The 23,963-nt window shown below is 40.2% G+C and overlaps 1 protein-coding gene across 1 annotated transcript in view; it reads right to left on the bottom strand.

Annotated features, from left to right (window-relative positions):
• Nucleotides 1–1,552: 1,552 nt before the first annotated feature.
• The window catches only part of LOC118746017 (DNA polymerase epsilon subunit 2), a 181,648-nt gene continuing 159,237 nt past the window's right edge, over nt 1,553–23,963 (bottom strand). Inside the window, exon 3 of the transcript XR_004993750.1 lies at nt 1,553–1,847. The gene's annotated coding sequence lies outside the window, so the exon portion shown is untranslated. The remainder of the gene's footprint in view (nt 1,848–23,963) is intronic.

Genomic DNA, 23,963 nt, shown 5'->3' with positions numbered 1-23,963 from the left:
TCAAACTTTAGGTTGGATATCATTTCAAAGATCTTAGAAAATACCATTCAATTCGAATTTAACTCAATTCTAATTACCGGAAGTACATCGAATTTTAAATAAGAACATATTTTGCAAATGACTCGCACATCCCAAGTCAACAAGTAAGATGCCAATCTTAAACGAAGTCAATACAAAGCCACATATGTATTTAGGAAGATGCTTTTGAACACCAGCGAACGCGCCTCTAATCAGTCTGGGTGCATCAAATAATCCCAATGCGATTGAATGTCCCATTGTAGAATCACCGGCTGTAGTCCCGCGAGACAGAGCAAAACCACCAAAGCATCATTTTGCGAAAGTACAATCTGCGAAAGGGCTTGTTGGCCTTCATAGATGCAACATTGACTGCAATTTTGCGGCAACGACAGCATATGTTGATGCCACATTAGATAAACAACTCACTTGTCATGAGAGAAGAATTTTCATCTACCCCCATTCCTATCTACCGTTTTACGCCAGGTACTCATTGCAGGCGTTTGGTAAATGTTTATCATTGCACAAATTCTAATCAGAATCAAAGACCCGAGGGATGCATTCACAGGCACTTTGTGCACATATGTCGACATATTCGACCTTAGCTTCAGTTCCAATTTGAATTGCATAGTACATCAACCAGTCGAGAGAATAAATACGAGAATAGCGCTGCGGTTTTACAGATAATCAAAATGAAAGAGAATGGGCTTGAATTGTAGCACAGCAGCCACTGAGTCACCCCACTCTGTTGCTGTCCTTGCTGCATTCCGCTTTTAAGTACTCACATACTGCATTCGTACATACTACCTCCTTTGACAGATAGAAAGTGTCGAAAAAACGTAAGGTGCCCCGCAAACAGGGGTTGAGCTGCCCGTCACATTTCTTATGTTCTACGGTATTCTGTGCCGCGCAATGCACGCCACAAAAGTTAACAAAGCCATCAATGGTCCATAAACTAAACACTTTTTAAATGGGCGTTACAAGCAGGGTGACGCTTTTAAATGGTCCCGACGTCAATGTCAATGCTGCAAGCCCATAAATGCCAACAAGCAGAGCATTGTTTGGAAAAAATTGCACAGATGGCTTTAGCGGCACTCTATTAAAGGGTAGTTTTCATCATTTGTTTCTTGTTCGCAGTTGGAATTCGTAAATTACGTTAATGCAATTTGGTAGTTTAGCGAACAGTGGTGTAAAGATGCGTAATACAGAAGAAAATTAATAAATGCAATTTGTTTAGATATGTAAAACAAGCTTAAAATATATATGGCTACCCTTCTGAAGGCAGTTTTTCTCAACAAATATTTTCCCAAAAAAAAATTTCTAAAACCATTTTCGCATACTTCTTTTTCTTTTCTGACTATAAGGCCGATTGACTTGGTTTTTCCAAATCGGTTTCCACTGTTTTTTTTTTTTGATATCCATATGCGTTTTTTTTTTTAATCATGATTTTTCGAATATCGAGTAAACCGTTTTTTCATTTCATAGAAATTTTGACTTCTCAAAAAAATTTTACCTTTTTCGACATTTTCAAGGCTTTAGTTTTAAAATTATATCCTAGGTTATGTGGGGATGAACATTATATAATATATGATTCCAATTAATGTATGTTTTCCGCTTAAACGAGTTCTAAGTGTTTAGCCGAGCTTCTCCTTCAATTCGTGCTCTGTTTCTTGATGTTGTGACACAAAATGGAGATATTTTCACTTTTACTCCACCTCCAAGGAATCTTTTGTATGACAGAAATATGTACACTCGGACATTTGCCATTGTCTGAAGGGGAGGGCCGCTATTTGAAAAACCTTTTTTTATGTTGCTGGGACCTACTGCTCAATCTGAAAAAAGTCAGAAAAAATGCAATAAAGTATTAAAAAAGACCAAAAAAAATTTTGCTTATTTTGCTTTTCTCTTTTCTAAATAAAAGCTATGTTTATTTTATTGTTAATAGTTTTATTGTAATTTTTGGTCATACTTCATTCCAACATAAGCATTTACACTGTATGAAAACTATGTAAAAGAAAACCGGTTTATCCGGATTTTTCTTAATTTCAAAATCTGGAACCTGTTTTTTTTCCAAAGTGCAATTTTCGAATAACTCGGAAACCGGTTGTGCAAAAAAGGTGAACAACCGAACACCCTACTAACTACTTATGTTATTCTATTTATTCGTCAATATTCTATTTCTTAATTTGCAATACAGATAAAAAATGCCCATTTCATCTGAGCTTGACAAAACTTGAGGTTCATAGAGCGCGATGTAATGTGGATAGTGTATTTTTTTCGTGGGACAAAATTTTAAGATTTTTTTTTAAATACTGTAAATGTAAGAAAAAGGGTCTTTAAGCAATTTTTGAAAGTTGTTTTAATAATTTTTGTGAAAATAAGAACTCTACCGAAGCTGTGTTACTCAAATACCACCCCTCGTGTTAATCGAATATTTTTTCTAATTTTTGTCAATATTTTGCTTATTATTGTTGCCCTTTGAAGAAAATATTATTAAATGGGAAATAATGAGAAAGAAAAAAGAATTTTTTTTATTCCAGGGGTTGGAAGCGAATTACTGTCACAGACAGTGTGGTACTTGTCCACTGTACCTTGGCTCTTTCCAAACAAACAATTCCGTGGATCATCATTACTGACCAAGCGCTTCTCCAAGGGTTACCAAAGCCTCTGAGACTCAGCAATATCTATGAGCATAATTTTGCCGATGCGAATGTGCCTTATCCGACCAAAATTTGGACATTCATATATGCGCATAAGCATTTAACGGAACGCAGGCTCGTCGTCTCCTAGGCTTATTTCATATGTTACACAAACAGTCCACAAATCATGCTCTGCCACTGTGTTGGGCTTCAAGAAACTTTTTAGACTGACGGTCAACCAACTATGAGGTGCAGATGGACCAACGAACTCCTCCACCGAATCAGCTCTCGCCAGTGCGTGAGCTTTTGCGTTGACCTTGACGACTGTACGTCCTGACATACAAATAAATGTCAAAATATTATGTGTCTGCCAAGCTTGACCAGTCTTATATAGTCTCGCGCCAGATGAACATAAGGGAGCAGTGTTCTGAGAAATACCCGGTGAAACATCCTCTCCGTCTAAATTAAGGAGTTTTTTGAAGCCGCTTTAGGTGGGCAGTCCCAATACGTTGGCCTGGTCTCAAAGGCTGACTTCCCTGGTCTATTGATCCTATATTTTATCCATACTTTTTAGCAGAGAGGAATCGAGGTTTATCGTACCGTAAGACAAAGACAGTTGTTCAGGTTTTCCTGTCTTCGGTACGAATACTACCTTGTACTCGGTCCATCTGTTGGGTATGTGACCTAGTAAGAGCGAGTTGTCAGAGGGCTCGAGCTACATACTTATGTATATGATATATGATTAGCTTAGTGCTGAAGGAAAGAAGGACAGATCTGGCGATTTGTATGTGCGACCTAAATAGGTTCCATCTCGGAAAAATTATCAGCTTCACAACTAAGGGCAAGAACCCACCCAAATAGTCAGAGTGTTACACTGGCCGAACCTGTCTCCGAAATCTTAGCTCCACAGCTTGGATGTCAACGGGTTCCTGCCTTTTTGGCGGCAGGCTGCTAATGAAAGCTCTTTCACTATCCCCAAAAAGAAGGGCATTGATGAATTGAAATGATGGCGATATCAAAGAGAAAGGGGCAACCAAAAAGCAACATTTTTTTGGTAGAAACGAAATCACCATATGCTTCATATATCCAACAAAAAGTTAAAATCACTGCATTTTAGGTATTTAAAAAATATGAATGAAATTATGAATATAGTTTTGAAATTCCCAAAATGCATTCTACGATTAGTCCCACTGTGCATATGTACATTTGATTCTGATTAGATATGATTTTCGTTTATGAAAAGAAAAACGAAACGAAGCAGCATACATTTAACTATCGAAAAAAAAGCAAACTAAACTACCGCGCTGCGCCCATTGCAATCAGAGTAATAGAGCAACCTGCTGTTCGAAACCAGCAAGACCTGTTTAACTCAACAAGGATATGCCGCTGAGCAGCCAAAGCAGCGAAAAAGCGAAGCAGAGGGTTGTCAACCCACGATTGCATTGTGAAACATAAATACTAATAGAGTAACATTGCACAATATGTGCTTTAAATGTGCCACAGCGCAATTTACACACCAGAAACGTATTGTGCAACTTTGCAGCGAGACGATATGAATAAGAATCACCACTTTTCACAGCAAATAAATAGATTGATGAATTACTTACTATACCTATACATATGTATACGACTGACGCAGTAATGCCGCTAAAGAACTGTTGCTGCTGCTGCTGGACAACAATTGCTGGCAACACTAATACTGGATGGTTGGTGGCTTGGCTGGTGCTGGTGGTGGCGGTGGCGGCGGTGGTGCTAGCATTGAGGTTCTGTCATTAATCGGAGTATGAAGCCAGCGCTGATGCTGGTGGTTGTTATCGCCTTTTATGCCTAATGTTTATTTCGTGGTCTCGCATTGCTTCAGCTTGACTGAACATACGCTGCATATCCGCCAATCTGCTTGTGCGCATACGCACATTTACATACATACTTACATATGCATTTGTATTTATTCGTATGCCACTTTTGTCCTTTCGCCCGTCCGCTTGTCAAGTGCATATGAATATGAATTGAAGTATACTTGTATTCATTTCATGTCGAGCATCCTTGACATTATGCTGACTTTTCACTAGAAACATTCGAATTTCGTATACATATTTCATTTAGGTTTTTGAAGGACATTGTTGCTTTGAATTTATGTGGCATGATTACTTCTGCCTCGTGTGTGAGTGTGGCACATTAAATATGCTCAATTTAATTCATATGCCAACAAAAATGTGTTTAACAAATACAAAATTACACTCGTATGAGGTGGCCTAAATGGAAAGGTGCATGTGTTGTAATTGTTGCAGGTTCAAGTTGTCTGGAAATATGCTCATTCAACACAAAAGTTTATAGATATGTTTAGATATGCATATTTATATGCATATAAGTACGTACATATGTACATACACACATATAATATGCACTTTTGTAGATGTATGGACAGTGATTGCATTTTGGCTTGCATAAACAAATATTCGTTTAGATAAATGTTTGAAATACATTTGTGAAATATGTATCTATATACTACATATGTATGTATGTACATGACAGTGGTTCAAAGGCAATTCGCTTGTGTACTTCTAAACTTTACCGCTCATTATTCATGACACTGAGGAGAAGCTTGCCACCCCTGTTGTTGTACTTTGCTGATAGGTGTAGGCAGCATAAAGGAAGCTTGTCCGTAAGTTAAAATAATATGGACTTAGTGATGTCGAAACCACGTGTGTATGTCTTCTTCTTCTTTATTGGCGCTGTAACCGTCTAAGCGATTTTGACCGAATCCAATACAGTATGCCAGTCGTTTCTCTTTTGTGCCAACTTCCTTCCTCTGCTACCAGCATCGCGACCCGCGTTTGGAGCGTTTCTGTCCATTCGAAGAACATGACCTAACCAGCATAGCTGCTGGATTTTAATTCGCTGCACTACGTCTATATCTGCTAGAAAATAAACAATATACGTTGGCGGCCTTCCTGGGCATAGACGGGGCATTCAACAACGTTAGCCTAGAGGCAATAGAATAGTCACTCAGAAAACTGGGAATTGAAAACTAGAAATGGGTTCTTTGGCAGATAGCTTAGCTGCGGGCTCAACGTTACATTCTTCGCAGACCGAATTACTGTTATTCACTACAAGGAAAAGAATTCTTAATTTTAACATACCTTCCTTAAATGTAAGTATTTTGGAGTCATTATCGTACCGAAATTAAACTGGAAAATGAACACAGCATACCAAATAAAAAGGCCTATAGTGCTCTGTATTCCTGCGAGAAAATAATAATTAAATAAATAAATAATGTTGGGCAGGGTACAAAGGTCTGCCTCCATTGCGATTACGGGCATGGACGTATCCTGTACTCCTTCAACGACCCAAGCATTCGCGAAAGGGCGAGATTTCTTTCTACCGACTTCCAAATCGAGGTCTACTCGATTACCGAATTCTACCAGTGTTTTTCAGGCAGAGGTCTTTGCCATTAAAGAGGTGGCAAAATAATGTTAACCACGAAGCTAGCGAGTACCAGCATTTCTATTTTCTCGCATATTAAGGCAGAGATCAAGGAACTTGGCGCTGTAAGCATCACTTCCAGCATAATAAAATAGTACAGAGAGAACGTTATGGATTTAGCTGACAGGCACGTCGTTGCACTGATCAGGGTGTCGGGTCACAGCAGAATTCATGGAAACGAGATGGCTGACGAGCTAGTCAGGGATGAGCCGGCTCTGGTTTTCTTAGAGGGAGAGGAGGTTATTTTCCTCTGAGCTATATCAAGGGCCGCATCCTCAGCACTGCTAATAGCAGGTTGAAAGACCTACAATCTTGTAGGGTCTGCAGGAGACTGTAGCCCACCAACTCAATGTATTTCTTATCAAACTAAACGGAAGCGATATATCTCGACTAACTGCCGATTACACAGGGCACTAGGCCGTGGGAATCCATGCTGCAAAACTAGAACTAGAACGCACCACTTCTTGTCGTAGCTGTAATTCACCAGATGAAGAAGAAATGGTTGAGCATCTGCTCTACGATTGCCCAGTACTATGGGGGACTAGAATCAGGCTTCTAGGGAAATCCCTACAGGCATGAGTGATATTAACCCACTGCAACTTCTTAAGTTCTTGAACTCCACATCCGGTATTTGGGAGAAATAACCAACTTAAGCTGATTTATTTTCGTGCTTTCTTGTCATGTTAAACTGCGAGTAGTGGTTTTAAAAAGGGCATACTTAAGTGCTCATTGGAGTTGTTAATCTCGCCACTTCAACCAACCCACCAACAAAGAATGTCTATATCGTTGTAAAGCTCATAACGGTGAGCTGGCTAAATCGTCTGTAGCATTCGCCATCGCCAACGCGCAAAGGCCAGTAAAACTTTCGCAGAATTTTTCTCTCGAAAACTCCAAGGCATTTCGTTCAAGAGTTGCTCAGTTTGCCCGAAGTATACGAAGCGTACGAACTGGAACGTGTTTTTTCCGATACGAGTAACCAAGAATTAATACTCTGTTCTTAAATCAAGTAGCGACTAATATTTGTACTCGAAGCCTCCATGCAAGCACTGAATTGGTTCAAAAGGTTAGAGAGCTTTTTACGTTGACAAGTAGTAGGTCGGATAAGGACATTGTGGCACTACAATGTTTGATTTTTGGAGCCTCACCGAGATCTTGCGCTTGGGGAAACAAATTTAAAACACCTCAAAAAATCTCCGAGGTATAATTTGCTTCGAATTTGGTAAAAAACAAACACTGTTCATACAATTTGTTAAAACTCACATGTACTAAGTCACTTCAAGCGGAAGCATTTAAGATAAGCACCCATAGAAGTATTGGAGGCGGATTTCGATGTTGAATTTACAAATGAAAACAAATACAAATTCGTGTTGTTAAAAGCTCAGCAAACACATGTAATAAAAAATCAATCGCGCTGCGTAAAATTCAAACCGCATGCAATGAATGCCAAACAACATTTCGTTTTTAATAATTGAATTAGAAAATCGTATTTTTGCAGATTTCAGCAAAATAATAGTCTTGCATGCATGGGTACATATGTATGTATGTATGTACAAAGATGAATTCCATACTTTTCAAATCTTATCAAGGGTGACCTTAATTCAATTCCAGCTATAGCATAATGCAATTTCGTATTACGCTTTATTCACCAAATCTACCTATTTATGCCAGGATATACTGATATCCTTGTACCGCCTCTAAAGCTCAGTAAGCATATTGTGCAACATAAACGACAAATCTGCATTGCTAACAAGGTCGCTCGCAACAACAAAATTCAACATATGGCCTAGTGGTCGGTTTTGGTAAGTTAAAAAAAAAAAAAACATTTCTCCATCAAATTCAAACATCTTCGTGATGCAGAGAATTTTGCAACCCTCAACCGCGTTTAAGTTAACAATGAATTATGCACACAAATCCACCATAAGCCATCAAATAATGAATATTCGAGTATACTATATTCACTATTTTTTATGTGTGTATATATGTTAGGGTGGTTAAAATATAAATTATTTTGTGCTACTTACAAAATAAGGGCGTCCACGAAAAATTCAAAATTTTAAAGTAGTTTTTATTGGTCTCTACCAGTGTTTGAATAAATTTGAATTTTCTTTTTTTAAATCGCAAAAATTGGACAAAGTTTTGACTTGAAATCTGATAAATTTGATATGTTATTGAAACTTTGTAACTAAAAAATTCAAACTTTTTCATACTTATATTTTTCCGTAAAAACACTGTCACAAGAATTTGTTATTGTCACTATTCATATACATAAATTCATAAACTCGCTATGCTATAGATAGTCAAGTAAAATTTTTGGTCGACTTTTGCGATTTATAAAAATTCAAACCCTGCTGGCGACCCTTGAAATTTTTTTTTTAATTATTGTATAATTTTCTATACATTTTTATCAAATTTTTAAACTCTCGTAGATATCTTTATTTTGTACGTACATATGTCTATAATGTACAGTTTATTTGACTACGGTGCAGACTTATGCTTCGTAAATTAAAGCAAAATTTTATTCATCGCGAATTATTATATTTTTCTAATTCATACGGCAACATGGAATTTTCGGATTGAAAATTAATTTTCTAATATTTTCCCTGCCACGAAGTATTTAAAACTACATTTATAGTAGCTAATTTGGATTGGGTCAAAGATTTTTTACGAGCAGAAAATTTACAAATTTAAGGTTAGAAAGATGTTGCCACACTATAAATGACATTAACACTCTGATTACCGCATAGCTATCAGATTTACTAGTCTCTTCTCTTAACGATGCCATGCCTTTGAGTAATCGCGCGAAAACCTCTTTAACAGTAGACATTTTTGCTTGAAAAAAGCACAGCGGTCATAAATTTTGAATTTTAGATTTATAAGTGGAGTTCTTTTTGTATAAAACACCTCCTCCATAGTAAGAAGGCACTCTCACCCGTCCTTAGCAGTTCTTTCCCGAAAATCATGGTATACATATAATGCCTGGTTCAACCACAAAACCTCTCTCTTCTCAATACCAAAATATTCACAGATGAATGGCAACAAGTCAGCCAGTCTGAACAGAACCCTCGCAAAGGAATACTCAAAGCAATATTTATTTGACCCCTGTGGTCCAGTCCTGAATTCACACTTCTCAGGGTGTCAGGGGGTCGATGAACTCGAGACCGCTGCTTTAAACACATCACTGCCCTTCTGTGAAGACCTTTTAGAGGAGCTTCTGTAGGTAGAAAAGACAAAATTTCCTCTTTCAATTTTCGTCCTGTAAATCACTTGTGACGTTTAAGAGGCCCCTAGATCTGCATATCAAAAACAGGATGTCGACTTTCTCGCAACAAAAACGTGATTAACTAAAAGTGAAGTCAATGGAGACCGCCGACGTAAAAAATAAACAAATTTACTATCCTAAATGAACTAAAAAGCTGCTGAGTTCAGTTCAGCGGTTAAAACCGTTTTTGCACCTTTGGATTGCAACGGTTTTTTTGTTGGCTTGTTAGTGTATAAAAATAGAAGGCCGTGAAGTCAGGTATTTGGGGGTAAACTCCCACAGACTATATATATATATCACACGAAGGACCTGAGCAACCACAAACCCCGCATAAAATTCCCAAACCGCGATGACTATTTCCGAATGACATCCAGTGCTTAAAGACCATAGCTGTCTTAACAAATAACCAAATATGAAATGCGGTGTAAATGCAGGAATTTTTATAGCGAAACTCCAATTGAGACTATCCTTTCGCCTACGGGACTACGCAAGTGTCTTACAGGCGGGATCGTTTACACTTATCGCGATATGCAGGCGGCAATTCCGCCACGCTCTACTTCCTCGATTATATAGTAATTAGTGAAGGAATGTAGGATGGAGATTGTCGCGATTTTTGGTCAATTCCATATCACCTTAGTATGCGTTCCAGGACATACATACATATATGGGAATGAGCCTGCGGATTAACAAGCGAAGTGTGTCCTAATCGGTGATTATGGAAGCTATGATCAGGTAAATCAAAACCAGAAGTACCGAAATTTAAAATTTGAAAGCTGAGCAGAGGTGAAGCTGTACATGATTATTTAGGGTGGCGAAACAGATCAGGAATACCCACGACTCAAACAAAGCCTTCGCATAGGAAAGTTCTCTGAAGCCTCCTAAACATCGTCTACGATATACATACGTATGCTTATTTAAAAGAGCTGGCATGATGAAGGCACTGCGTCCTAATTGTTTACCGATGATATTTTAGTTCCAACTGGCTTATCTGCACCTGATGATATAGCTTCAAGCTTCATCAATTCATGCATGTCCTTAATTACATCAAGAGCAACCGAGTAAGCAGGTCATCAAAAATGCATTCGTCGTTAAAACAAAGAAGTCTGCATGCAAAAAATGCTTAATCAGCACTTCACAACGATCCGCTTACGCATTCATATAACTGAAAACAAAACAGAGCATGATGCCCAAAGGCAACCACAAAGCCACACCAAAATCACCACAAACAACATCGCTAACACTAAGCAACTCAACTATGTACATATGTATGTATATAGCAGCGCGCATCATCTATTCGATCAGCACCTAAGGGCAAAATGCCTCGACCACCAGCCAGCCGCAAGCAATGTACGCTGGTTACTTAGCGTTTAGGAAATCATTTGTTTATTTTTTTTTTTCGCTCGCAGCAACCCGAGCACCAGTGGACCAGGAAGGTAGTGACGCATAGGGTGCTTAGCAGCTTTCTGCACGTATGCTCCGATTTTAATCCGTTTAAATGAATGACAGTCTAATTGGAGGATTTGATGTGCAAAGCCAGGCCAGGCCAGGCGGCTGTAATATTTACTTGTACTATAGTAAACAAGTCCTTGCCATATGTTTCGAAAAAACCACATGTTATGTACGGTATTTAAACAGGCGACAACAATACACCATACACCATGCACTATACTATAATGTAACAACAACAAAAACTGTAACAGGATGCGCAACAAAAACAAAATAACAATGCAAACAATGCTTTGCTGCTGAGTCTTGGCATCAAATCAACGAGGCACGAGCAATCAACCCTGCTTGAACTGGCAGCGAAATAAAATCGAAGTTAAATCAGAAGAGCGGTGAAATGCGTTGAACAGTTGGAGGATGGTGGTACGCTTAATACAATCCGATATCCTCACTGTTGCAGGGTTGACGAAGTGCCATCAAAAAAAAAAAGTAAAAAACTTGAATTACAAACGAAGAGAAAAAATCCAATTCGAATTTCATTTTAATGCGTGAAAAGTAGTTGAGTGGATTTTTCGTATTCATTGTGCGGTTTTTTTTTTGTTGTTGCCGCATTTTCGAATGCAATTCTGCGAAATTTCACTGCTGCAATTCCTAAGGGAGTTCAAACGGTTATTGCGGGTCGCGCCCTTGATCGTTTTGTGGTTTTGGTGTGTTCGTTGCAGGTGTGGGTAGAGTATGAATTGTAGCTGTGACGGGTGTTATGCATAAATATTTACATGCCTACAAAAATTTCGGATGAAAATTGTGACATTTGAATATGCTAACACCTGCATTATGAATACCAATAAGTAGTATTGCCGGAGTGCCGGTGCATAAATTTAATTTTTAGCGTTCGAAATTATGTGTTGTAATTAGTGCAATATGCATTAAGGAAAAAAACTAAAATCAACGAAGCCCAAAGAAAGTACCCGAAAGAGGCCTACCACTAAATCGGCTATCGGCTATCACTAAAAACTAATTTTGGCAAAGAAAGTTCGAAAAAATATAATAGGTTTTGCCACTGACAAAATGGAGGGACATAAGATTCGACCACTCGAATATTTTAGACAAGTTCTCTATGCAACTGCGACGCTGAGAATCCGGTTTGGTATTTAGTCTCACCGCGTGAATGGCCTTACGAAGATGCTTTGTCAATACAACCACCAGATTTGAAAGTTACGCCTTTCTGAGCACAAGAAAACTCCTTGCCCCATCCGGTCAGAAAGACCGAGCACATGGTCTGGTTTTCGGTCATCGTTCACTGAACTGACGCGAGACTCATCTGTCCAAGAATAGGTAGGTTTACAGTAAGTGGCACCCTTACCATATCTTTTTACGGCAAGGCCGAATCGAGGGTATATTTCGTTGCCAACTCGCTCGAAAGGCAGTTTCCTGTTCTATCACGATAACTTAGTACTTTTAGCTTGTTAGCAAAAATGCGTCACAACTGAAAGAGAGGTCAGGCATTTCCCGTGTGCGAGCCCAATTCCTGAATCAACTCTGACAGCCTTCCTTTCTGCAGAAGCCTCACCCATGATGTTGACAGCCGCTATGTTAAACATGACACCAAGTGCCAGAATGGGTTCTAAGCTCCCCAATGATTCCAATATGGGTGACCCGCTGGACCCTCTCCGACAGTAGCTTATCTAGCAGGTTTCTTACGGCTACAATTTGAAGTCTTTACTGACCTACCATTGTTGTAAGCATTTCAAGCTCCCGACTGAAGGTTCATCAAGAATGTCCCTTAGCTTTTTTTATTAGATGTTGCTACTAACCGAAAATGAGAAAGGAGTGATTGTTGAGAGCCCTCTAGTGAGAAATCCTAGGTACCAGAACAGAAAAAATGCTGGGTAAGGCCGAGAACATCCGTCCTAGTAGCAGTAGCAAAAATAAGTATGTTTCCCCTGACACAAAAAGACAAGCCCACGCTTAAAATGAATTTTAAAAGTGCCTTACCATTTGCATTTGTGTCCGAACTTTCCCATACAAAGCCTCTCGAACCCAATTAGGACGCTCGTCTTCCCGCTCCCAACCTCAGCCAAAACTTCCCTTAATTGTGTTGGAGGCGGTTCCACGTCGTCCCATGTGTCAAATAGGCGAATATTAGCCAAAGTTTTACAGCCGCGGGTTCCAGGCGGATTGTCTAAAATGCTAAAATTAGGTAATATAAAAGTTTTAATATTAATTTTGAACACCAAACACTATAACTTTGCCTGCGTCTTTCACCACCATTAATTTGAAATTATTTGCCCTAATCCCAAAGTGCTCGCTACTGCTAAGCCGCGGTGCCAGGGTTATGAAAACGTCAGCTCCACTTTCCTCAAGATGAGCTCAGTCTGAAGTCAGTCAGCAACCAGAACCTTCTTAAACAGCGCTAGCTCTGCACTTTCGTTCTACGTTCGACGCTCATGACGGACCGCTCGAAAGAAGACCCACCAGCGCCATTTTCGGTGCGCGATATGGAATGGAATGGAATTGTGGGTAGCCGGAAAAAACAACTTTTCCAAGCACTCAGGCAGTATTGCCCATTGTATTTGAGGCCTATAGACAGGATTTGGAGAAAAGAGATTTATAGGTGGGGAGGATATTCATTGGTTATTGAGGGACCCAAAAATGGCCCATCTAAGTCTGGCGAAGGCCGGACGACGGTAGAGAAAATGGTGACCATATGTCGTCTCCATGGATTTGTGCCCCGTAATCAGTCCTATCAGGGCTCGTGGATCACTCCTTTGTCTGAGAAGGAATTTTTCTACCACACTGTCAAGCCTTTTCAGTTGTCAATACCACCTCCAACGGCTCTCATGAGTTTGATGTACCCGATCGTTCCCGCTATGATTTGCCATGAAATTGGCTCCAATTAAACTGGCTCTCCAAAGAACCGCAGTTCGCAAATTCATCAGCCAGTTCGTTGCCTTGAACACCGTAGTGTCCTGGCACCCACACAATTTCAAGCTCATTCCACCTTGTAACGGAGTTCAACCTAACCTTAGATTCCTGGCCTATCTTTGAAGAGGTCCGGGCGGTTTACAAGGCCTTAAGAGCAGCTGGGCAGTCACTGCAGATCCTGATTTTGTGTCCGCGCCGCCTTTCGCCAATTATCCAGTCTGCCACTTTAAGTATTGCAAAGACTTCTGATTCAAAGACGGTTGCCATCGCACCCAAAGCAGTAAAATAAGCGTACAGATGCCACCCAGGTCCAGTACCATTTTCAGTCTTTGGGCAATCGGTGTAGAAAGTTTTCACCGAGCTTCCCAAGAGAGTGTCTGGATCTCCCCTTTTCCCCCTTGTAGGAAACCTAACGAGGTACTTTCTTCCAAAGGAGGCTACAGGTATGAGTTTGTCAGTAGGTGCCAAAAACAAAAGGTGTTGCTCTGACAACCTTCTAAACAACTCTCTCTCTCCGGAACCCCGATCGTCGTGCCACAATCCAAAGGAGTGCAGTCAACACATCATTTTCATTGTCTCCTCTGGGCCCGCTAAATCCAAAGGTGTGAAATCTAATAAAGCATTAAGAGCCGGACCTGACGTTGTACTCATGGCGCCCGTAATGCCTATATACACGCTACTTTGTAGCCTGTTTAACACAGAAACCGTGGTTTTGACGATGGTTCTGCGCCATCATACTACAGCAGGGTACGTGAAGGTTGGTCTGACTAAAACTATGTATACGCAGAATACCACAGCCGATCGCAGACCCCAGGTCTTACTAAAGGATCTCCGACACTGTCCGAAAACTTGACGTGAGATTTCCATGTCATCTTCGTATCTAGAGTTATCCCTAGATATTTCACATCCTCGGGAAGACTTAGGTTTACGCCTCTAAGCGCTGGATGTCTTAGCCATATAATTTTTTTTGCGCGTAAACAAGACTAGGGTTGTCTTGCTGGGATTGACAGCAAGAACCTGCAAAGTGCACCATTCATCAATCTTATTCAGGATTCCCTGTATCTTAACACAGACCTTCCTGAGATAGTTACTTGTTGACAGGGCACAAACATCAGCCGCGTAAGCTTGGATTTGAGTGAAGTCTTGCATTTCCGTTAGTAGGGAGTATATCCAATTCCACAAGAGAGGTGAGAGCACCCCGCCCTGAGAGCATCCTTTCCAAATCTCTGCCACGGTATAAAGGCTAGCTTCGTTCCCCACAGTCAGCAATCTTCTAGATAACCCTCTCTGCTCTTCTGTCCGAAGAGCACATAGAGTCAAAATCAGCAAATACTCACATTGTGTCCTCACCTGCTTCCAGCCCACCTCGATATTTGTTACAAGATCATGTATAGCTGATTTAGAGGACTTTCGGCTTTGGTATGCATGTTGACTTACCATTGTAAAGTTTTGTCCTTTTCCATTTATAAACTTTTGACGCATAGAACTTTTGTCATTCCCTTGCATTTCAGGTAATAATAGAGCACATACATATGTAAGTACATACACATACACATACATCGATTAGTCATACAAAGTCATGGAAACCATCTTAAGCTTATCTATAGTGTAAGACAAAACGACTAAAACCAAGGAGACTAATTAATTCTAAGACATTTACCTAACTAGCAGAATAAGAAGCAAAAACAGTGCAAACCCGCAAGCAAATAATATTTAATTTATGCATGAAAGATGGAAATCTACAGCTAAATAAAACAAAAACAGCAACATTCTGCACCATGCTCGGAATTAAGACAACAACTGCATGGAATAGCAATTGCGACAATAGCGACAACTAAAGGTGTCGCCTGTCTCCGGTGGCAGTGGAAATCTTGACAATTCACACAACAACAATACAAAGTGACAACCAAGATGAAGATGCAAATGAAATTACAAACGCAGCTGTTGGTTGCCAAAACTCTTGGTGTGCATTGTAAGAAATTCTAAATGATTACGCCATGCAGCCAAGCGGTGGGGTAAGCGCGACAAGGTGCACAAGTAGAGGCGTGGCAATGCAGGTGAAACCCTTTATGCCAAAGTCTCATAGTTGTATCTCGCAAATGAAATCAGCGCGTAAATGTTAGTTCCCAGCGTTGCTGCTTAAGTCAGCTAATTTTCTTAACACAACAATGTGGCTTTGGTATAAATTTGCGCAGCATACGGCGCTTGCTTGCAATGGTAAACACTTGCCACACTCTCGGCTGCCTACTACTTTAATTACTTCTCTTGCCATTAGATAATCTCAATTTTATTTTTGTTCTTACAAGTTACGTGCACATTTTGTTCGCCATCTTACGATTGTTGTTGCTATGTATTTATGTACATTTAGGAAAATTAAAATTTTACAGCACAGCTAATGGGTCGGCGGTGGATCTTGATTAGCATTTTCCTCTACGCTCACTTATAACTAAGCCGATTTGTACTCTCACTCTCTCTCTCTGCCTCCACTTAATCACTCCACAGTGATAAGATATGAAAACAATTTCACGCCTTTTGCTTCCGACAAACATTCTGTTTTGGGACACTGTCAGTCTTGTTGTCATCATCGTAGTTGCTTTTGTTGTTCATGCAATATTCTTGATGTTAAATTGCAGATTAGAAAAAATCACTTTGTCACCACCACCACCACCACCACCACCGCTGCCATCAACTAGACTCTGAGTCAACTCTCTCCATTGCCTTGTTTTGATATATTGACGTGTTACTAAGTATATCTTTGACATTTCATCTGCCGCCTTCTATACATGCGGTCGCCTCATCATCACCCATCTAGCATACAGCTGCACTTGTTTGTGTACTCCATTTTTACCCTTAGTTTAACAAAAAAGTTAATCTGTGGACTGCCAATCGCTCCAGAAGGGTAGTTGATTTCCTCTATAATTTCTTTGAATATGCGTAAATTTTACTTTGTTTTGTATGATTTTCTGCTTGATTTGTTGTCGTGATTTTATTTTATTTGTTTGCGAATTTGCGAAGTTTTCCTACTTTACGTACAAACGTGTTAGTCACGTGTCTGCAATAGTGTTGAGCATATAGACAAATCTGTGCTCACATGAAGACACGTGTTTGGTAAGTTAGATTGTGGTAAAGATACTCGTAGCTTTTATTTATAAATAATTTACAAACAATTACTTTTCGATGAAAACATGCGCAGGATTTAATAGATGAATTACACATTTGGGAGTTGAAAACTGATTGGATTAAGTTGGCTTCTTTTGTCTGCAAGAAATGGTTCAATAAGTCGTTTATTATTTAAATATCATGATTATGTATGTAAGTAGGTATACGTTAAGCTATCCTGGCTAGCTAGTAAAGGTCTCACATATGTAGTAGAGCCTTCGATCTCCCGAGATTGTCCGAGAAGCAGTTTCTTGCGAGGATGATCAATTTAAGGCAGCGTGTTTAATTAAAGGTATTTAAAGCCTAAACTGTTGAATTTCTTTCAAGCGCAATACTCATATCTCTCCAGAATATCAACCGTGTACATGTTCTGCTCCAGTGTGGTCTATATTGTCCAACCCTACCAGCTTCTACTGTACTCTACATTAATTACTTTTACTCACTTTATTTGCTGGAGCCATCAAATGCAAATAATACACATATATACGTGCACAGCATATAAATTGGGTTAAGTTAGGTAAGGTGACAGCCCTCCAAGTGGCTCACTTAGACAGTTAGTCAAAGTCCATTGTGTTATCCCTGAAAAGAAAAATATTATCCTGCAACGGTACAACAGGTAATCAAATACAGCTAGAAAAGCGCTGGTGCTGGTTATGAACTTCCGCAAGCCGCTTATGTCCACTCTAGAGAGTTCCTCTAGAGCAACCATGAAGTACGTCCCGAGATGTTTAAACCTGAGCCTCGCAAAGGCAGGGCAGCTGAGAAGATAGTGCTGAGATGATTCAACCACATCGTCCTCCAGACACATCGGGTCCGCAGCAATATTAAGCTGTAGCGCATGAATTCCCACGGGGCAGTGCCCAGTCAGAACCCCCATCAAGACCGAGAGTTGTCGCTTAGTAAGCTGTAGAAGTTTTTTAGACCGCCCACGATCAACTACCGGCCAAAAGGACGTTGCAACTTTTCATTTAGATGTTTCCGCCCAGCTTTCGCCGAGTCGAGTAAAAGCCCTTCATTATAGGAGTCGCTACTTTCTGCAGCTGAGCAGGAATGATGTCGTCAGGTCCCGGTGTCTTGAAGCGCTTGAAAGAGTTGAGTACCCAAAGCAGAAGGCGCTTCTTCATTAGCTGACTAGAAGAAACAGAGCAGTCCATGAGATTTAAAACGGGAGTTCTACACGGTCCCTGGCTAGCCGGGAAATGGGCGCGGAGAAGTAGCTTTAGCGATTCCTCTCCCCTCATTGCCAGCCACCCGACTCATCTTTCAGGTATCTCAAAGGAACAGTATTTCTAGAGAGGATACGCCTGAATCGAGATGCTTTCTGGCAGCCTTCTACATTTTCGCAGAATCACCTCCATTATGGACGCTTCACCTTTTTAATCTCGGACTTATAGATCCCCAGGCCGATCTTGTAGAGTTCCTAATCATGTTGTAGGTGGCTCCTTTTCGATTTGTTAAAGAGGCGTCTGCTCGACGCCCTGAGCTCCGAAAGCTCCAACGTCCACCGGCCTGTAGGCCTGGACACGAGTTTTCGATGGCAGTATTTTTCCACCAGCTCATCAATCGAGCTGTCAAAAGGATTACAGTTATCGTGTGGGGCTTCTGGGAGCGACTCCTGCAGCTTCCTGCAGTAGAGGTCCCAGTTTGTCCTCCTAACATCTTTAGAAGGAATACCATAGGGACGCTCATCCTCCAGTTTGATCTGAATGTACCTATAATGTGAGAAGGAGTGACCGCCGAGAAGCCTCTAGTCAGATAAACGGGATAAGAGAGAAGAGGTCAGGCATTTATAACAATTAAAAGTGATCTAATTTCAAAATTTTGTGGGCAAATCTCTAGAACAGTGTGCTTCTGTGCCATTCACCTTTAAATAAATTTTAATAATGAGTCATTCCATTGAAAAGAGGAAAACGACATAAATTTAAGTATTATATTTAAATATGAATTCAGTAGTAACCTCTTCTTAAATGACTATTGACATTTCATTAACCTGTGGGAAAATATTAAAAAAATCCAAAGAGGTTGTAATTTGTGCCTATGGAAATTTACTAATTACTTTACTCCAGTCACAACTTTAAATATTTTTTAATATTTCTATGAAGATTACATAAGCCTCATTTTTATTGAAAACGAAAGCGTATAATTCATGTTTTACAACACAAAAATACATCGTTCGTGAAAATTAAGTGTTCTGGCTAAAATTCATCTTTGAGTGCACAAGGACTATATCTTAGTTCTTTTCTGTGTCCCACCAGTCACTTTCATTCAAATGATGGTTACGTAAAACTAAAAAATCGTTTAGTATTTTTGCTAAAGCAATTTTATACATTAGTTATCGGTCTATGTTAAAAAAATATTCACAATTGATCACATTCTGGAGTGAAATGGGCATTTGCTAGTATATTATTAATACTAACAGGATCGGACCATAAATACGGATTTTCCAAATGTCTCGACTTTTGCGCTCCAGTTTCTACACAGCTCATCGGGAAGTTGGTGATATATTGATTTTAAAATTCCGAGACATATATACATACATACATACATATGTCCATACAAGTGACGAGAGAATTTGTTAAAATGTCGGGTCCCTATTTATTTACCCGCCACCGAATGTGGCCCATAATAATAATAATCATTAATTTTAATTTAGTTAATTTAATGCATACTTAAACTCCACAAAAAAGTTCTGCACGTATTTCTATGCCTGCATTTCTAATTAATTAAATTCGATAAGCTAAACAATATTTTTACTTTAAAGCGATTGTCGAAAGCAATCATGTGTTTAACATTAAATAAGCACATGCACACGAGGATGCACATATGCACTTGCATCTATAATAAATTAAAGAAAAACTTGCAAAACTGCGCTACACATACACCGACCAACGATAACAATAGTGGCAGACAAATATAAACTGCGACCACACGCAAGTTGTAATAATAAATTTTATTTTAATTTCATATGGCCAAGCGAGCAATTAGCACCTGAAAATATGCGAAAATTAAAATGGCAGCGACAAAAAAATAATAATGAAGAAAAAACTACAAACAGCAAATGTGAAAAAAATGCAAAACCAAAGCCAGAGCAGATATTCATATGTGAAAATGGACAATGGTAAGTAATTTGAATAAAATGTGCAAGTGGTATCCGGGCGCACACAAACACAACCATGCGCATATGAATCTTTTGGCGCACACATATACACTACATACTATGATCAACTGGCAAATGGTCGGACGCGCGCTGGACACATAAGCATAACGTTCACATAATAAAATTCGCACATATTTCGCACAACATGGAAGCAGAAAGCATATCCTGTTCGCATGATGCACAGTCGCCAGCAGGCAGCGAACTTGGACGGGCGACCAACGCCAGCAGGATGCGACGATACATAAATTTCATATACATACTACACAATAGCTGACCGCCCCACAATTCGCACACACACATACGTACATACATATATATCACACAATTGCGCATACGCCCGGGCAACAGACGCAAATGCTGGACAAGAGTTGAGAGACGCCACCAAGAAGCTTTTACCATTCAACATAGACAGGATGTTACTCGTTTTTTTTTTTTTAATATGTACATACATGCAAGTACGCGCACAAAAACTCATACAATTCCAAATGCATAATGCAAGTACTTACATATTTCTATGTATGTGTGCTGCAACAGGACTATATGCCAACTATCGTAGCAAAGATAAATTATAGTATGTAGATGGGCGGCGGCATCAGGTGGGCCTGAAAAAAAGGCTGACTGACTGGCTAACTGGCGCACAAGCAAATGTAACAGGATATGGCCAGCGCAACAATATGATCATCCAACAGCATGAACTGAGATACACAAACACAGATACCCAATACAAATACAATAGCCCGTACTTGACAAAAACAACAGCAGCTGCTTTACTGCCACTACCACTACCACTACCATCGACATCACACATAGATACATAGCTACCCAAAAGCAGGACTAGCAGCAATGGCAGGCAGCGCAGTAGTGCAACAAAAAAATCGACAAAAACAACCTGTTCACAAACACTTGCAATAAGGACTCTGCACAGCATTGGAAGGGTCCATTCAAAACAAATACAATCTATCGACATTCGCTCAAATGCGGCCGGATGTTCGAAAAAGAACGTGAGCGAACTGTCATGAGAATGAGAGTATTGTAAGAGAGAGGGTGCCTGCTTTTAACGCAAGTCCTTATGGCAGGACTATGAAGGCACGTATGCTTGTGGCAAGTGAGCGTGAAACTCCGCCCATTTAGTTTGAGGTCAGCAAGTCGTACAAAGGCAAAATGTATGTATCTACACAAATACATGGGGGTATTTCGCATTCGCATACAATGTGTTTTGTATGTAAATGTATGTAGTTGGCCCACTTGGAAGCATTGCTGGGAAGGACCTTCTATTCGTTGTTCCCCGTATGCTTACATTTACAATTGATGTTTAGCACAATATGTACTTATAAGGCTTACATATGTATGGAAAATTAAAGGGTCACAATATACTTTAGGAATGCGAATGTATTCGTAGAACAACAAGGGGGGACTGCAAAACTCTTTTGAACCACCTCGAAGTTCACAACAGAGTAACGCGTTGGTAAGTCCCGAGATATAAAGGGTTTTAAGGCAACGAAAGGACTGATTGTCTCTCAGAACGTGAAGCCCAAATGCGCTTGCGTGGTTCCGAGTCTTTCTGCGGTACATCCAAAGGATACATTTCAGAGCTACTTAGGATATAGGAAGAATCTCAGATTGCTGTCTATGGCGAAAGTGAAGGGAATGAGACAATCAAAGCGATTTAAAACTCCTTCCGTGGAAAACCTGAAAGACTGCTCGAATTTAGATGGGAGGATCTTAGAACTCCTGCTGGCTGCTTGATAGGACACTGCGAGTTAGGTACCCTTTGAATAACACGGGGCTTTCTAAAGTCACGGACTGCAGGTTTTGTGCACTTTTCGAAGAATGCTCAGTGCAAATTCTATGTGACGGAGTACGAATTTTAAATCGCAGGCTGTTAAACCTTGGAGAACGATTATCTTCTCCATATAAAATTTGGAAAATTACACCCTCCAATGTGCTTAATTTCTTAAATAAGGGTTTGTCACAAGAGATCTTTAGGGCGAGGGTATGTCCGACGTAGTAATAATAATAAAACTTAAGGAATCAACGGCGATAACGATAGCGATATGAAGAACAACATTGATAAAGATAAAGTAAACGACATGGACAACGATATTGATAACTATACCGGTATTGGAAGCAATAGCTGCAACACTCTGCATGCTAGACACAGCAGGCAAGATGATGGAGAGTCTGCTCAGCCATAGAAAACGAGGGAGGCCTTTCACCCCGACAACATGGCTTAAGGAAGGGACACTCAACTATAGGAGCAATTAGTGAATTAGTCGAGGTGATACATAAAGCTGAAGAAGCCTGCCACCAGGCTCGGCCAATAGTGCTGCTAGTCATACTGGACGCCTTCAACTCGGCAAGATGGGTCGACATGCTGGAAGCCTTGGAACGGTCATTTATTAGATATGATTCGGGACTACTTCAGAGATGCTCGGACCTCAGCTCGTGACCACTTCTAGGTCTACAAAAGACCTAGGCGTGAAGCTTCACAACAAACTTACATTCTTGGAGTATGTGAAAAAGCTGTGCTAAGCCGGCTGATGGCGAATGTGGGCGGCCCGAAGTCATGCCATAGGAAACTTTTGATGGAGCAGTCCAGTCGGTGACCCTGTACGGGGCAGAGATATGGGCCGACGCATTGAAAGTAAAAAAACAACGGATTAAAATTAATTCGGTCCAGCGCAGAGGGGCACTACGTATTGCGTCTGTATACCGTACAGTGTCCGCGGACGCGGTTCTAGTTATTTCTGGCGTCATGCCAATTGAGCTACTTGCTCACGAGTGAAAAGAGATTTACAATCTCAGTGCCGAAATAGGCCGTGCAGCTGTCGCGGCAAGGGCACACGAGCAACTAATCCAGCAGTGGCAACAAAACTGGAACGCGAGCACAAAAGGTCGATGAACGCACATCCGCACCGGAAATTCGATTTCTTCATAGGATGGGAAAGATGAACTCATCGTTCTGTAGCTACTGCGAAAACGTCGAAGATAACGTGCACCATACATTCTTCACTTGTGAGCACTTCTTGACTTCTCGCAGAATGTTGGAAGAAAGATACGGAGGCATAACTCCGAACCACATAATTGGGGTAATAATCGCCAGTGCAGACAAGTGAGAAGCAGTTGCGACGTACGTGAAATTCGTACTCCGCTGCGAACAAGAAGACGGATGTCTACTGAGGACACCCGAATGAAACGCCCCTACAAGAGAGCAACCTCGAGGCTCTAGCAGCACGCTTCTGCATCTGAAGGCATGCAGAATTGCGGGGCCAGATAACCGCGCCCATCTACCATATAACGGTAATTTACACAAACACGAAAACTGCGATAAATCAGTAACTACTGAAACTAATTCACTTAAAATCGATTATTGCATTTAGCAGAAAATTCGATTATTATATATTTTGCATTTTGGGCGTGGCGCTGCTCCTTATAATAATTTTAATAATAATTTTAATAATAATATTTCTGTAAGCGATTTATCAACTTCTACCAAACCCGGTGCACTTAATAACCTTGGCACGGAAAAGCAGTAATTCGTTGAAAATTATTAAAATCGGACTGAAATTACACCCAATAACGGCCAATTTCAGAAATACGAGAAAACTCTGGTATTTCAACAACTGAGGACGCTGATTTACTCCAAGTTAATAGTTACAACAATTTCTGAGCAATAAATAAGACTGCTATAGACTTTTAGGTATTGGGCGTGGCACCACCCACTTTATGACTACAAGGTGTATCTCGGTAAGCACTTTATCGATCTACCAAACTTGCTAATCATATGGGCAAGGGAGGGCAAGGGGACTTTTCCTTAGTCATTTTCAACAAATTAACGGGTGATTTTTTTGAGGTTAGGATTTTCATGCATTAGTATTTGACA

Source organism: Rhagoletis pomonella, unplaced genomic scaffold (assembly GCF_013731165.1).
Source record: "Rhagoletis pomonella isolate Grant_MI unplaced genomic scaffold, Rhpom_1.0 Rhpom_scaffold_00010, whole genome shotgun sequence".
In the NCBI taxonomy this organism is placed as follows: Eukaryota; Metazoa; Arthropoda; class Insecta; order Diptera; family Tephritidae; genus Rhagoletis; species Rhagoletis pomonella.
The sequence above is the reverse complement of the archived record's forward strand: the minus strand, read 5'-3'. Positions and strand labels throughout refer to the sequence as shown.